At 43.4% G+C, this 17601-nt stretch overlaps 1 protein-coding gene across 5 annotated transcripts in view; it reads left to right on the forward strand.

Moving 5' to 3' along the window:
• Positions 1–9064: 9064 nt before the first annotated feature.
• Fam13b (family with sequence similarity 13 member B) overlaps positions 9065–17601 on the forward strand; it is a 55987-nt gene continuing 47450 nt past the window's right edge. For all 5 annotated transcript variants that reach the window (XM_027400709.2, XM_027400711.2, XM_027400712.2 and 2 more), the window contains exons 1-2: positions 9065–9204; positions 16766–16932. The gene's annotated coding sequence lies outside the window, so the exon portion shown is untranslated. The remainder of the gene's footprint in view (positions 9205–16765; positions 16933–17601) is intronic.

The raw sequence follows: 17601 nt of genomic DNA on the forward strand, positions 1-17601 counted from the left end.
ACTATCCTCCAGCTCATCATAGTAGTTGCTCAGGAAATATGTATTAAGGACATAAATGACACAAAGGTTACTTTGAGTTGCTAAGAGCAGAACAGTGTCTGCCATTATTTTGAGTGCTGGCGTGGGATTTGTACACTCTGGAACAGCCTCTTCTCTTTGCAGCTAGTAATGTTGTTTTGTTTATGAAGAACACACATTCTTGTACTGGTACAATGGTCCTGAGCAAAGTGGCACAGACAGATTTCTTGTGCATTCCTCAGAAGAGGCAGCAATGTCACTCTCTAATGGTGAGTTGCTTTCTCTTTATTGGGAGATTGTACTTTTGATGGGTTCTTAGTGTTTCCTCTGTTCACAAGAGAGTCAAGAACTTCGGGGAAGGGGAAATAAGTAAGTTTGGTTGGCTTGGATAGCATTCCACTGCTCTTCAAGAGATCAGAGCTGACGATCTCCCTTCCCTATTTGGTAATGCCTCCATCCTCTCCCTAAACTGCCTGTGTTCTCTCATTTGTATTTAAGCCAGGCCTTATTTTACAAGCAAGAATATAGCCATTCTTCTGATTAGGGAAAAACTTTTTTCTTTTTCCCTTCTCTTGCCTCCCCATCCTGCCCCTGCCATCCCCAGACTGGGTCTTTCTGGGTAGTAAGGCTAGGTTTGAACTCACTTTGTTTCCCAGGTTTGCAGTGATTCTCCCGTCTCAGTGTCTTGAGCACTGGGATTGCAAGTGTTTATCATCATATCTGGCAGGAAAAAATGTCTTTGGGGTTCAGAAGATCTTAAAAATAGCACCAAGAAGCCAAGAGTTCTGGGGTTCTTGGTTTTCATTTGAAAGCAAATTGACCAGGGATGGGGTATACAGCACACAGTTTTGGGTTGATTCTCAGTATCAAACAGGGCCAGGTGTGGAGGTGAACACCTTAAATCCCAGCATGGCAGAGGCAGAGAGGCAGAAGGATATCTGTGAGTTCAAGGTCAGCCTGGTCTACATAGTGAGCTCCAGGACAGCCAGGGATACACAGAGAAACACTGCCACAAAAGCAAAGCAAAACAAAACAAAAAGCACATAGCCAGACAGATGGATAAATGTTTGGTGATTTCTGGGAAGAGTTTCACACAGGGACTCATCCCTAGCAATAAAGACCTACAGAAGTAAAGCATTTCCAGAGATGTTTCCTGGAGTCAGAGCAGGAGAGAAGTGGAAAAATATTGTAGCATACTGTTTATTACCTTTAATATACCAATTCACATTAGTTTTCCTATTTAGCCAATAAGACCCCTCAGATACTTGATCAGTGCCATAAGGCTAGTAACAGGGTCTAGAGCTCAAATGCAAGTTTTTTATTCTAAGTTTAGTATGCATATGTACTAAATGGATGTGTATTTAACTTTTTAAGTTATAGAATTGGGGACAGAAATGTCTTTTTGTGCTTGTTAACTCCTGTGGCTCATTTCTTATTAACATGGCATTAAAGATATAATGGCAATCTTTTTTTCATTTTTTTTAATTTAGAAACAATCATTTTACATATCAGTCCCCTCATATAATGGCAATCTTGACATAGCAAAACTGATTGGAGCTGAATAATAGCACTAAGGACAAGGGAAAAATCAATTCTGAGTTTCCTCTCAGAGGCAGAAGAGATAGGATAGAAGCCTGCTACATTGTGAAGAACTGAAATGGATGAAAGGAGTCGAGGCTATTTTCATTCTCTCATGGAGTGTCAGGTGACAAGAGACAGTTATGTCCTGGCTTCAAGCCTCATCCCAGGCATACTTATGACCCCTACAAGGCAGATATGCCTGGCATCTAGGACATTCTCTCAGTGCAACAATTATTTATTCACTCTCCAATGAAATACATATTAACTGTTTTACTTGTTTTACTGTTTTAAATACTTGTTTTTGAGGTAATCTCAAAAAGAAAAGGTGAAAGATAGCCTATTTTTTCTAAATTATTTATTTTATGTACATTGGTGTTTTGCCTGCATGAATGTCTTTATGAGGTTATTGGATCCCCTGGAACAGGAGTTACGGACAGTTGTGAGCTGCCATGTGGGCGCTGGGACTAGATCTTGGTGTTTTGCCTGCATGAATGTCTTTATGAGGTTATTGGATCCCCTGGAACAGGAGTTACGGACAGTTGTGAGCTGCCATGTGGGCGCTGGGACTAGATCTTGGGTCTTCTAGAAGAGCAGTCAGTGCTCTTAACCACTGAACCATCCCTCCAGCCCCTGAAAGATAGCCCATTTCTAATAAGTTTCATTATCTGGCTTAACTTGAGGGGTCCTTAGAAACACACAGACTTGGTAACTTCTCATTCTGACTAAATAGCTATAATTCCAACTAGAAATATATAAAAATATGAGTTCTAACTTAGCATGACAGTATACCCCTGTAATCCCAACACTCAGGAGGTGATGAAAGCAGGAAGATCAGGAGTTCAAGCTCACCCCGGTCTACAAGAGACTGTCTCAAAAACAAAAGACAAAAAACAAAAACAAAATACCCCAAACCAAACCAAAACATGACTTCTATGCCTATATATAGGTAAAGCATTCATAAGAAAAAAGAAAAATCTATATAATCTTGAGACATTTCTGCCAAGCTTATACAACTATATTACATCAGAGGTTGTATTGTTGGGCTGGAGAGATGGCTCAGTGGTTAAGAGCACTCACTATTCCCAGCACCCACATAGCAGTTCACAGTTGTCTGTAACTTCAAGATCCGACACCCTTACACAGACATATATGCAGGCAAAAGACCAGTGCATATAAAATAAAACATAAATACATTTTTTTTTTTAGAAAAGGAAAAAAAAGTTATATTCTTAGCCAAGGGAGATGGCTTAGCTGGCAAAACTACCTGGGGCCAAGTGTGATGTATCCCAGGACCCTTATTTTGGAAGAGAAGAATTGACTCCTGTAAGTTGTCTCTGACCTCCACACAAGTGAGTGACCCCTCCCCAAGTAAGACAGTGTAAAAGAAGTTACTGTCTTCACTGTGGCGCATCCTGTGCTATGTATGAGATTCAGCAGCGTCCTTGGTGGTTACTACTCGGTGTGCTCCATGTTTATCTACCAACAACATATCTATACACTGTCTCCAAACGTCCTGGTTGACAACTGTTGTTTTTAATTAAAAACATTTTTATGCATGTGTTGCAGTGTGCTGTGGTGTGAGTGTGGAGGTCAGAGGACAACTTTGTAAAGTCAGTTCTTTCTTTCACCTTTATATGGGTCCTTGGGACTGAACTTGGGTCTCTAGGCTTGTATGGAACCATTTTGACAGCTGGTACACTACTGTTTTAATTAAAGTACCAAGACATTACAACTCTCCCAGATACCCTCTCCCCAAATCACCTCATTAAGTGATTTTTTTTTCAAGACAGGGTTTCTGTATTGCTTTGTCATTAAGTGATCTTTAAGTTGTATCCTTTTTAGAAATTCTAGACAACAGCAGGACTATAACACTAACTGGAAGTTAAAAGGTTAAGTAAGAACTACTTACTTAAATTTCTTTAGGGACTGCAGCTGTATGCTGCCAGAGGCAGGCATCTCTCTGCCACTTACCTCCAGCAGGTGACAGGACCACTCAGTATTTGCCACGTTTTTCCTGAAGTTAGAGGGCACAGTGGGCAGGGTCTGACTCCCAGGGCTTACAGCTCTTCTGGCAGCAGAGCAAAGAAATGCTGAATCCAAGCTAAATGGGACTGCCTGCCCTAGTTTGGGTTAGGTCATGTGAGATCCCTGTGTCCCAGTGAAGGCTGTACACAGCTGTAACAATAGCAAGTTCTTCCACACTCTGCACAGCTGTCACACTAATGTTGGTGCAAAACACTTTATTGCCACCTGAAGGAAACTGTCAGAAGTACGCATGCATGCATGCACAAAACACACCCACCTCTACAAGGAGGAGGCTTTAGAGAACTGATTTTGTACAATTGTTGTACAATGATAAGTGGTGACTCAGGGCCTTACATCTTATCTGATAGGGCAGGACCCCACAAAGGTGAACAGTCTTCAACAAGTGGCTGAAGGAGAAAGCAAAACTTTTGCTAATACAGTGTTTCTGCTCAGATAAAAGGAATTAGGAGTGAGAAAGATGGGAAAGACAGGCTGTGCTGGCCTCTGAATGAAGTTATAAAAACGTTGTCCATCAGGAAAAGTCAGCTTTAAAGGTCTAAGTTCAGGGAGTATTAGCTGATCACATAGAAGAAAAGACCCCCTTTGAGCTATAGCATGAATAATAAAAACCCAGACAGATGTTGGGGTTCAAGCTGAAGATCAGAAAAGCAAAGCAGCCAATTAGAGAGTTCTTACCTCTACCAAGGCTAAGATCAAAGGGGAGCAATCCTGTCCTCAGAGTGACTGCAGACTACAATGACTGCACCGAGCTCCTGCCTTATATTCCTCTCTAGTGATGGGATTAAAGGTGTGTCATCCCAAGTACTGGGATCAAAGTCTTTTTACACTGATTCACTCTCATGTAGCCCAGGGTGGCCTTGAGCTCACAGAGATCCATCTGCCTGTCTCCCTAGTGCTGGGATTAAAGGTGTGGCCACCACTGCCTGTCTAACTATGCCTATGGTCAACTAGTGGTCTAGCTCTGCATTCTGACCTGCTTTATATGTTAGATTACAAACAATATATCACTACACTGTGCCTTTCTTCTCTCCCCTCCCTATGGCTCTAGCTAGCAAGGTACAGGAGGAGAAAGACTAGCCAGGCTTAGAGGCTATGTCTGTTCCTCTCTCTAGAGGCAGGCTTGAGGGCTATGTCTGTTCCTCTCTTCAGCAAGCCTGTTGTCCCCCACTTCACTTTTTGTGCTTCAGGGACTTTCTATCCCTAAGGGAATTACAAAATCATGGACATTCTTGGGTTTTATTAGGTACGCTGTAGAAATTCAAAGGGATCAAAAGAAAGTTTTTTTTTTTTTGTGTTTTTTGTCATTGTGTGTGCACCCAGAGGACAATGGGGATAGAGTGAGTGCCACACCAGGTTAGCTGGCCCATGAACTACTAGTCTCCCCACCTCCGAGCTAGAGGAGTGTTTCAGATGTAGACAGTTTTCTGTGGGTTCTGAGGACTGAGCCCAGGTTCTCAGGCGTGTACAGCAAATGCTTCTTGCAGAGGCATCTCCATGACTAGTCTTTTCACTTGTTTGGTTTTGTGACAAAGTTAGGTAGTTAGGTTGTCTGTGAACTCACATTCCTCAGGTCTCTGTCCCCCTACTACTACTTCTGACAAAATTTTGTTATTTTAAAAATTAAAGCCCACAGCATAGATATTATTAAGATCTAGAAGCCAGGCATTGGTGCTCACGCCTTTAATCCCAGTACTCGGTTGGCAGAGGCAGGCAGATCTCAGTGAGTTTGAGACCAGCCTGGTCTCCAGAGCAAGTTCCAGGACAGGCTCCAAAGCTACACAGAGAAACCCTGTCTTGAAAAAAAAAAAAAAAAAAAAAAAAAAAAAAAAAAAAAAAAAAAAAATCTAGAATTTGTTTTCTAACGCATATCCCAGAAGGATGATTTTCAGTGAATCAAGTCACAAGTTACTTGAAAACCTGTACTTTAATGCTAGAGTACCTAGGGGCAAGAGGGAAGCACATGTCTTGGGCTTCATACAAAGCACCTACTACAGCCAGTATTGCCAAGAAGAGCCTGTGTTAAGTGGGGCCAGTAGGACTTTTGGCTCTCTTAGGCATTACCAATGACTTTTACCTGTGTATGATTAAGCATTTGAAGCAATCATTACCGCCCCTATTTTCCAACCTTAGAGGTAAAGGCTTTATTTATAATGTGTAACCTGGTGAAATTCTTTTCTTAAAAACATTTCTACATTTATTTGCTCATTTATCAACTTAATGTGTGGGTCTGTGCCACAGTGTGGGCAGAGGTCAGAGGGAAGCCTGTGGGAGTTTTCTCTACTGTGTGGGTTCTGGGTATGAGACTCAGGCTTGGAAGCAAGAGCCTTTACCTGGTGGGTCATCTCACTAACCCACTGCTGGAATTTTCAATTTTAACAGTTTCATAGTCTTGTGAAAATTTCCAGTGTTTTAAAATCCTCTAAGAATTAGGAAATGTCTGACAGAAATTAATATGAGTATATTCCCAGAAACCATATTTGAGAAAATGTTGTAAAAGCTGAAAATATGTTATCAATAGCTCTTTTAAAAAACTTAGTTACGGAAAAAAAAAACCTGTTAGTTCCTGAAGAATTTCACACAATGTATTTTGATCTTATTTACTGTTTACCTCCACTTCATCTAGATCCCCACTCCTTCCCTATCCACTTAAACCTTGGGTGTCCCCCCCTCCCCCCCTTTTGACATGGTTTCTCAGTCTGGCTATCCTGGATCTCACTTGTTCTCTCCTTCATCAGGCACCCTCACCTGCTGTGCCATCTTTGCAGCAGCAATGTTACCCACTAAACCATCTTTGCTTAGTTTGGCAGATTTGGAAACTAAATTTCATTTCCAGGTTTAGTTAGGCTTTGAGGAACTAATATGGAAGAATACCTTCAAAATTCAACCCAGTGGATGGAACATGATTTATAAACCACACTGAGAATCGACTGAAGCCATAACAGCTAAATAACCAGTCTTCACTGTGCACCCTGGACAACCCCATTTCACTGGGTATTGAGAGAGCTCCTCTGAGTGATGGAAAGGCTACTTTCTGAGTTTGACATTGGAGCAAGGGACTTTGTTTAAGTTTGCTAGGATATAAACTCGCTGGAGGGGAGGATCTTATTTGCTAATGTGTCCAAAGATGCTAGAACATAGTCAAATGCTCATAAATATCCATTGAAGGAGTGACTGTAAGAGGACGAAGTTTTCTTTTCTTGAGCCTCAAGTGGTGCTCACAGCTGTAATCCTAGCACTGGGGATGCTGGAACAGGAAGACTCCCAAGAGTTCAAGGTCAGCCTGGGCTACAGAATGGACACTCTGCAGCACAAATATAAAATCTTTTTTTTTTTTTTTGAGGGGACGGTGCTGAGAATTAAGCTGCTTTGTCCACTGACCTGTACCCCAGAGCTTTGATTTAGCGTTTTGACCCTGATATTGGGGTATATGATCCCAATCATCAGAACCAGTTACCTCCTTTTCTGGACAGAGAATCCCACTGTATGTATACACTGTATGTATATGTGTATGTATATGTCGCACACACACACACACACACACACACACACACAAATACTTTAAAGATTTAATTATATGTGTGTTTCTGTGTGTGGGTATGTACATGTGACTGTAGGTGCCTATGGAGGTCAGAAGAGGGCGTCAGATACCTTGGAGCTGGAGTTACAGACAGTTGTGAGCTGAACTCAGTTCTTCTAGGAGAGCAAAAGCTTTAGAGCAGTGGTTCTCAACATGTGGGTCACAAACCCTCTGGGGTTGAATGACTCTTTCACAGGGGTTGCATATTAGATATCCTGCATATCAGATACTTACATTATGACTCATAACAGTAGCAAAATTACAGTTCTGAAGTAGCAACAAAATAATTTTATGGTTGGAGATCACACATGAGGAACTTTATTATGGGGTCACAGCATTAGGAAGGTTGAGAACCACGGTCTAGAGCCATCTCTTCGGTTCCCACAGTATATTCCTACTCAGATTCTGTGATTCTAGACTTCTTGTGGCCCCACCCTTCAGTTATGACAGCATCACCTGGGCATGTGACCTTTAGGTTACAGGTGATTTCAGTCTCTCTGATGAAGTTTGGGAGCTACTTTGGTCTCTGTAACATTTACAGAGAGATCATTGCATAGGGTGACTTTTTATTTTTATAAATCTTTGTGGGTTTTTGAGACAAGCTAGTCCAGGTTACCTTAAACTCATTCATTATGTAACTCAGGTTAGCCTTGAACTCCCAATCCCCCAGCCTTTACCCCGAAAAATGCTGGGATTGCAGGAATGGGATACCACATCTGGCTGATGACTTTTCATAAATCTTGTGCCAAGGTCTCTGAATTTTTTTAAAAAAACGTGTTCCAGGTTACTGACTTCTGACAAAGGCAGGTAGGTAGGGAATTGCGGTGGTTTTTTAAATTATTATTGTTATTTTTGTTGTCTTTTGAGGTAGCTCAGGATGTTTTTATACTTGTTATATAGTCTAGGCTGGCCTCCAACTCGAGGTGATTCTCCTGCCTCAGCTTCCAGAGTGCTGCGATTAGAGAGGGATACCACCACACCCCTGCAGTGGTTTATAGTTTAGAGGCAACTATAGTTCACCTTGCCGAACACTGCGTTTTTCTCAACGTAAGTCCTTAAAGCCCTTAACAAAAGACATGACCTAGTCACATTATTAAGGGTGTGAGGGAGCTGCAAGGTTGGTCTCCGTGGCCACATAAGCAAGGTCATAATCCTAGGCTCATAACTCCTGTGTTCCTGCCCTGTAGCTCTGGTTTAGTACCAGAAGTTCTCTGCGAGCAAGTAGCCTATTAACTTCCATATTCCGATCCCTCCTGGCACCAGGCTCGGTAATCTCTCCGGAGTCTACGTCAGGTACTTAGGTAGAGCGGGGTAGGGGTGGGAGGGGGAGGAAGGGGCGAGGCAAGAGCCCAAGTGGTAACACTTGGGCCTGACTGACGGGCAGCTTTCTGTGAAGGTTTATGAAAGTCTCACCTTAAGCGTTTCCCGAACCTTCTGCGAGGCTTGGGACACAGCTCCGCAGAGACCAGGCGCCCCTCAGTTTCCCCCCTGTGCCTGCTAAGTCCTCTCCTTCCCAACGTCCCCAGGCAGAGGACACCCGCCTCCCGCTCGCGTCTGGCACCCGACCAAGGAACCCACAAGTGGGCGGGCCAGAGCCGCCGCAGTCCAGCGCCGAATCCGGGTTGACCGGGGCGCCGCGAGCTCGCCCCGCCTCCCGCGTCACTTCCGGCCCGGCCGCTCGCCCTCCACCCTGCTCCCCTCCCGCTCGCCGTTAGGGAGGCTCTGCGCCTCAGCCGCCACCGCCTCCGCCGCTCCCGCCCCCTTCTCCGCGTCTGTCGCCGCCGCTACCCGGGGTCTCCGGGGGTCGCTACCGGGCTGGCCCCGCGCCACAGCCGTCGCTTCAGCCTCGCGCTAGAAGCCGCCTCGGGAGGAGACCCGCCGGCCGCCGTGCCACTTCGGGCCTCAGTTCTCGCCTTGTCGACGTCGCCAAGGGTTCTGGAGAAGCGGCCAAGGCCGGGGAACGGGGCTTCGCGGTTCCAACGGTGGGTAAACGGGCGGGTGCCCGGCGCTGCGCATGCGCGGCTGTCTGCCGCGGCGGCGGCGGCCCCCCCTCCCGCCCCAGGCCGCCCCGCAGCCTTGGGTCTCACCCGCGGTGGCCGCTGGGCGCTGCGGTTCGGGGGCTGGGGGCTCGAGGCACAGCCCCGGCGGACATTCAGTCGAGGGGGGGGGCCCTCTTCTGCTGGGGACAGGAGGTAGAGGCGGTGGCCCTGGCTGTCGGGGGGGTGTGGCAGCCGTGGCTTTCCAGCCGCTGCAGTGCGCGCTCGCGGGTGTGCGCCTCACCTCAGCCGCGCCTGCCCACCGGTTCTGCGCCACCTCTGCGCCCACTTCCTCCAGGCTGGGAAGGGGAGTTGATGCAGGGGGAAAAGTGGTTTATTCCGGACTCAACTGCGCCCCCCCTCCTTTTTTTTTTTTAAGGTCACGTGAGATGAGTGGTTGCTGACTTCCTCAAGTCACTCGGAGAATATAGCCAAAATTGGGCTGTTGGTGCCCTGGGGACTTCATTTAGAACGCCCTCAGCCAGAGCCAGGCCCGAGGGGTCCCTTGTCTAGGGCACCGAGTTTCAGATAGGGCGCCTGGCTAGATAAGATAATAGGAAGTGGAATCAGTTGGCACACTCTGCCCAGTGCGAATTGTGAAAACTCTTTGTTTGTAATCAATTAAACCCAAACTGACTTAGAAAAACTGTTGCATAATTTCATCCGGTTTCCTATTAGGCCTTCTCTAGTCAGCTCTGAGGAAGCCAAACTGAAAATGGCAACCACAGCTACAGTATATTTGGCTGCTTAACATTAAATAGGTGCGGCATGCAAGTTTGAAGGAGATATTAAAGGATGGTTTTGATATTAACTTTCTGTGCTTGGGTTAGTGTGAAGTTGTGCCTTGAAATCACCCCCACCCCTCTTTGTAACCTGTACTACTGCTTGGTCTGGGTTTTCACAAGTACTGTGCACTTAGTAAATAATTGTTGAATGACCTGGTCATTATCTGTTTGCCTTTTAGGTACCTTCTCTTTATCCTTTTTTTTTTTTTTGGTTTTTCGAGACTGGGTTTTTCCGTAGTTTTGGAGCCTGTCCTGAACTCTCTCTATAGATCACGCTGGCCTCGAACTCACAGAGATCCACCTCTTTATCGATCTCTATCCTTTTTTTTGGGGGGGGGGCGGGGGTTTTGAGACAGGGTTTCTCTTTGGCTTTGGAGGCTGTCCTAGAACTCACATAGATCTGCCTGCCTCTGCATCCCAAGTGCTGGGATTAAAGGCGTGGGCCACCAACCACTGCTGGGCCCTCTTTATCTTTTTTTTTTTGTTGTTGTTGGTTTTTTTTTTTTGTTTTTGGAGACAGGGTTTCTTTGTGTAAGCTTTGGAGCTTATCCTGGCACTCACTATGTAGACCAGGCTGGCCTCGAACTCACAGAGGTCCTCCTGCCTCTGCCTCCCAAGTCCTCTTTTTCCTTTTAAATTAGGATATTTTCCCAGTTTTACCAGTTAGGTGTCTGTGATACTGCTGAAGTTCTTGCTATATGTAGAAGGGCCTATCTTAGTGGCATTATTCTATGTTGTATAAAGTAACTAACATTGTAGTTTTTTTAAATTAAAATGTTTTAGGATAGAAAGTGATTTACCAGTATTTCCCCACTTACAAAACGACAGTTCTCTTAAGGCAGCATCTCAGGTAACCCTTATTGGCCTCTACCTCCTCCTCATCTAGCTAAGGAAGAAATACCTCCAACTCCTGATCCTCCTGCCCCTTCCCAAGTGTTGGGATCAAAAGCATACACCACCACACTAGTCTTCAAATTCTTAAAAAACTGTTTATTGTGCATGTGTTCTTATACCATGGCACATATTGCATGTCAGAGGACAACTTTCAGTTCTTTTTTTCTGTGTGGGTGGGTGGGTTCTGAATGAAACTCAGGTCATTAGGCTTGGTGGCAAGTGCCTTTACCCTTTAAGTCTTCTCTCCAATTATTTATTTATTTATTTTGGTTTTTCAAGACAGGGTTTCTCTGTGGCTTTGGAGCCTGTCCTGGAACTCTCTCTGTAGACCAGGCTGACCTTGAACTGACAGAGATCTGCCTGCCTCTGCCTCCCGAGTGCTGGGATAAAAGGTGTGCGCCACCAATGCCCAGCTTCAAATTATTTTTAAGAGCATTATAGTATATATGTACCTAAAATTTATAATTTCACAATTGACATACAATTTTATTTTATTTTTTGAGATGATCTCTGTGTATCCCTGCCTGGCCTCACTCAAAAGTCCTAAGTGTTGGGATTACATTAAAGGTGGGCACCACTATATCCAGCTGTAACAGGTGGGTCTTATTATATATAATAAAACCACCAGGTTGAGCTGAGTGTTGGTGGTGCATGCCTTTTATTATTCAGGAGGCAGAGGCAGGCAGATCTCTGTGAGTTTGAGGTCAACCTGGTCTACAGATCGAGTGCTAGGATAGGCTCCAAAGCTACATAGAGAAACCCTATCTCGAAACAAACAAACAAACAAACAAAACAAAAAGAACCACCAGGTTCTACCCAGAGTGTGTGTGTGTGTGTACACACCCTAGCCTTAAAAAATTGTGTGCATACACTTTTTGGGTGGTTTTCATTTTTTTTAAAAAAAATCATGTGCACATTTGTCTGTGTGAGGGTATTGGATTCTCTGGAATGGAGTTACAGGCAGTTGTGAGCTGGCTTGTTGGTATGGAAAATTGAACCCAGGTCCTGTGGAAGAGCAGTCAGTGCTCTTACCCACTGAGCCATCTCTGAAGCCCCCAATGTTCGTGAGCTTTTACAGGGCTACCTACAATTGAATCTAGGTGTTTACACCTGATCTTGAACTTCTGATCCTCTTTCCTTTATATCAGTGTTGAGATTGCCAGTTTGCACCACCACTTTATGTGGTGTTGGGGACTGAGGAGGGCTCTGTGTATGTATCTACTCAGTCACATCTTTAGCCTATCCTGTACTTTTGATTTGCATTTCCTTAAAGGCTGGTCGTTTGCAGCTTAATCCCCCCTCCTGTTTCTCTGTGGCTTTGGAGCCTGTCTTGGAACTCTGTAGACCAGGCTGGCCTCAAACTTCAAACTCACAGGATCCGCCTGCCTCTGCCTCCTGAGTGCTGGGATTAAAGGCATGCACCACTACTGCCAGGCTTAAAGTTGTTTTTAGCTTGTTTGTAAGCATAGGTTTACATGCCATGGTGTGTGTAGTGGAGACTAGATCCCTTGGAACTAGAGTTACAGCTGATTGTAAACAGCTTGTGTGGGTGCTATGAATCTGGAAGAGCAGCTGGTGTTATTAACCACTGATCTCACTCAGACTCTCATTCTATCTTTTTGTAGGTTCTGGGGATTGAGCTCAGGTTATGAGGCTTGTGGGCAGCTGGTACCTTCACCTGCTGAGTGAACCATCTCGCTGGCCCAGGGACAGCTTTTATGTGTTTACTGTCCTAGTTAGGGTTCTCTCGATGGGATAAAAGACCATCACAACAGCTTAGGTGGGAAAGGGTTTATTTCACCTTACTGGCCACAGTCTTTCATTGAGGGCAGTCAGGGCAGGAACTTGAGGCAGAACTGAAGCGAAGGAGGCCAAGGGGGATGCTGTTCACTGGCTTGCTCCTCATGGCTTGCTCAGCCTGCTTTCTTATAAAACCCAGGAACTCCTGTTGGGATGGCACTTATCATAGTGGGCTGCATTCTTCCACATCAATCATTAATCAAGAAAATGTTCCACAAACTTGACCACAGGCCAGTTTGGAGGCATCTTCTCAATTGAAGTTTCATCTTCCCAGATGACCCTAGCCTGTCAAGTTGACAAAACCTAACAACTAGCATACTTACCATTTGCATATTTTTGGAGAAGTGCTTATCTCATCCATAATTTTTTTTTTTGAGACAGAGTTTCTCTGTGTAGCTTTGGACCTTGTCCTGGAATCTATGCCTATTTTTTAACTGAGTTGTTCCCTGGTTGTTGAGGTATAGATATCTTTTTATTTTCTACATGAGTTAAATATTTTTATTTGAAAAGCTAACATGAAGATTTACTGCAAATTAATTTTATATAATATCCTGTTTTACAGATAAACATCAGAGAAGCTGATTTTATATCCAAAAAAGGTTCTCAGCCTAAATTTCTCAACTAGACACATCATTACCAAGAATCTGTTTCTGTCATATCAGTATTTACCTTTAATCCAAGTACCTTGGAGGCAGAGGCAGGCATTTTTATCTCTGGGAGTTCCAGACCAGTCTTATCTATCTATTAAGTTCCATGCCATCTAGGGCTACATAGTGAGACATTGTCTCAAAAACAAAACAATAAATAAAATCTCCCCAGTAAATGAAGACCCATTTTAATCAATGAATAGATGTTTTTCAGAGAACATTTGCTCTGTAGACCAGGCCTGGAACTCACAGAGATCTGCCTGCCTCTGCCTCCCTAGTGCTGGTGTGTTTTTTTTTTTTTTTGTTTTGTTTTTTGTTTTTTGGTTAATAAAGTATTTTTGTAGTGTGCTAAGTGGGAGGAGTTACTATTGTAGAAAAAGGAAGTATGGACTGTATAGATGTATTTGCTTATAATTTGTGTTAATTCAAATGAGTGAATTGGGACTTCTCCAAGCAGTAGGTTAAATTGTGAGTAGCTGATTTTTAACTAGAATTGGGAACAATGAAGGATTTGGAATAGAGTATAACACATGATACTTTAATGCAACAGTCACCCTGTGGCTTCATACATTTCAAGGAAAATTTAGGCAGTAGTTTCAGTGAGATCTATATTTGTTTGCTAGAAAGAACTTAAAAGCTAGTTGTAGCCTGTAGTCACAATCTTAGAACTTGACCAGTTTCTTCAGCTCTCTGAGCGTTTTTCTTTTTTTCCTCCTTATCTCATGGGATGGTTGGAGGATTTTGATGGGTAGTGAACTGGAAAGTACTGGAAATGATAGCATCAGTTCAAATAATTGGATTCTAGTTGGTTAGTTTTGAAGTGTGGAAATAAAAATGAAGTAGAATTTGTTTTTGAGATTTGCTCAATGCTCACAAAACAAGTAAGTACAGCTCCACTTTCTTTGTGAAGTTTAGGATTGAACCTGTGGCCTTATACCTGTTAGGTCAGGGCTGCTTTTGTATATGTGCCTTTTTTGGGGGCGGGGGTTGAGACAGGTTTACTCTGTGTAGCTTTGGAGTCTATCCTGGCACTCACTCTGGAGACCAGGCTGGTCTCAAACTTACAGAGATCCGCCTGCCTCTGCCTCCCAAGTGCTGGGATTAAAGGCGTGCGCCACCAATGTCGGGCCATATGTGCCTTTTTTACGTGTGTACATCTGTACACACTGTGCACAAGTGGGTGTGGATGCTAGTGTACCTGTGTGAATTCTCTCCTTGAAGGCCAGAGACAACTTGGAGTATTGTTCCTCAGGAGGCATTCACTTTTTTTTTTTAATTTTATTTATTTATTATGTATACAACATTCTGCTTCCATGTATATCTGCACACCAGACGAGGGCACCAGATCTCATAACAGATGGTTGTGAGTCACCATGTGGTTGCTGGGAATTGAACTCAGGACCTCTGGAAGAGCAGTCAGTGCCCTTAACCTCTGAGCCATCTCTCCAGTCCCCATCCACTTTGTTTTTTGAAATACCCTCTCACTGGGAGCTGGGGCTTTCAGATTATACTAGAGTAGCTGGTCTGCCATTGAGCCCCAGGGATCTGCCTGTCTCTGCCTCCCCAGCACTGTGATGACGTCGGCATGCTCTATGTCTGGCTTTTTATATGGATGCTGGGGATGGAACTCGGGTCTTAGTTTTTGTGGGAGAGCACTTAAGTATCTACAAGTACACTGTAGTTTTATATTAAAGAACAATAAAAACTGTAAGCTATACAGGCATGGTTTTACATGCCTGTAATCCCAGTTTAGGAGACTGAAACAGAGGGATCTTAAATTTGAGGTCAGCCTTGACTACATAGCATGACCCTGTCTATAGGAAGAAAAAAAAAAGTATGTTAGAGAGATGGTTTAGTGATTAAAAAGTGCATTTGCAGCTAGGTGGTAATGGCGCACGCCTTTAATCCCAGCACTTGGGAGGCAGAGGCAGGCAGATCTCTGAGTTCGAGGCCAGACTGGTCTATAAATCAAGTTCTAGGACAGCCTCCAAAGCTACAGAGAAACCCTGTCTGGAAAAACCAAAAACCAAAACAAAAAACACTTGCTACTCTTGCAAAGTGTGTAGATTTTGTTCCCAGCATTCACATTGGGTACCTCACAACTGCCTCTAACTCCAGCTCCAGGGGATCAATCCTAGCTTCTGCAGGAGCACATGCACACACACACAGAGGTGGGGGGACGGGGGGGGGGGGGGGAGAGACAATGTTAAAACTAATAAAGATAAGGTAATCTTTTTAAAGCCCCGTTCCTCTTAGGCCTTGGTTGTGACCTACCCTGAAGTTGGATGCTTATATTCTAGGTCACTTATCTCAAAAGTAAGGTCTGACATTTTGGACAGACAAAATAACTCTTTTTTTTTTTTTTTTTTTTTTTTTTGACAAAATAACTCCTTAAAGTGTGTGTGTGTATAGTATTGAGGTTGACTTTCCTATGTAGAGCATACTGCATTTAAATTTACAGATCTGCTTACCTCTGCCTCCTGAGTTCTGGGATAAAAGGTGTGTGTATGTGCTTCCACACTTCAGCTTTATTACAATTTTAATTTCTTTCTCTCTGTCTCTTTGTTCTGTGTGTTTGACTGTCTATAACCTCCCCCCACCCCCATGTGTGAGGAGGGTGATGAGGACAACTTTCAGGAGTTGCTTCTCTCCTTCCTCCATATGGATCCCAAGGATCAAATTGAGGTCATTAGACTTGGCAGCAAGTACCTTTACCCACTGAGCAATCGCTCTAGTGGTTTTCCACCTGTGGGTCATAACCCCTTTGGAGATCTCCTGCACATGAGATATTTACATTATGATTTATAACAGCAAAATTACAGTTATGAAGTAGCAATGAAATAATTTTATGGTTCCAACCAATTAGGAAGATTGAGAGCCATTGTTCTAGCTTCTTATGTTTCTTAATGTGTTACATCTACCTATGTTACATTTTTGTATATTATTCACTACTGTGCTTTATAAATGCAAGGTGGCATGTACTCGTAATTTCCCACTGAAATAACAGAGCTGTGGGCAATGGGAAAGGTTTAAGATATTGAATGCAGTAGAATGATTAGATTTAGCTGGGAGGCAGAAGCAGGATGGTCTCTGTGGACTTGAGGCCAGCAGATCTACAGAGTGAGACCCTGGGGATTTTAGCTTTAAGATTTTTGTTGAGTACCTATCTAGGAATAGTTACTACATCCTGTAACTCAAGCATTCTGTGGTGGAGACAGGTAGATTCTGGGAGCTCAGTGGCTGGTCAGTCTACCTGGACTGTCGAGCTTCAGCTTCAGTGAGAGATGTTATCAAAAAATAAGATGGTGAGCAAAAGAGGACCACACAACAAACACACAAAGATGGGAGAAGTGAAACAGTTGTTCTTTTCTCTTCTTGTAGATTAACTGCTGAAGTACTGATCGAGTTCTGCGTTTCTTCAATGAGGAACTACAGGCTGATCTTCTGCCATAATCTCAAACAACCATAAATGACAGAAGCATGCTTGCTCAGTGAGGGTAGCTGGTGCAGAAGCCGTTTTTTAAACTTAGGTGTTTAAGTACTCAAAGGTAAGCTTTCTTAGTGGTAATATTCTATAAATCTGCAAAGATTTTTGGAATTTGCTGTTCATAGCTGCTACTTAATTTTTTGCTATCAGTGATGCATAGTTAGCTGCTATTTGATTAACTTTGGGATTTTGTATTAATTAGCTGGCACCAAATTCATCAAAGAGTAGATGTTGCTAGTCTAAGACTGTAAATTTATGGTTATTTTCTGTTCCTACCATTCCTGAAAATTGGTTGGATTGTTTCTTAGTCATGCTGTGGTTCCCTTGACCTACCTGATATAGCTGATTTAGTCTTATTTTTTAAACTTTAGAATCTTGGGGTTCACCTTTTATCTGGAGTATCAGTACTTGAAAAAGGTTTTCTTTCTTTTAAAGATAATCTTTTCTCCTTTTGTTTAACAAATGGATTTTTATTGGATTAGTTAATTATTTGAACTACTTGTTATCTATTGCTTTAGATACTGGAGACTTGCTTATCTGAGGCATTATCTCCTCTTCTATCACTGGTCTCCATCCTACAAAATTAAGGCAACCATTTCTTCTGAACTAGCTTGGGGTTCTGGAATTTTTACCTCAATAAAAATTGAAGCTTAGAACTAAACATTTTCCCTTTCTGGGGAAAAAATGAGTTAGAGATGCTCATATAGAAATAAATGATTATTCTTATTCT

The sequence above is a fragment of the Cricetulus griseus genome, chromosome 2, assembly GCF_003668045.3.
Source record: "Cricetulus griseus strain 17A/GY chromosome 2, alternate assembly CriGri-PICRH-1.0, whole genome shotgun sequence".
Classification (NCBI taxonomy): Eukaryota; Metazoa; Chordata; class Mammalia; order Rodentia; family Cricetidae; genus Cricetulus; species Cricetulus griseus.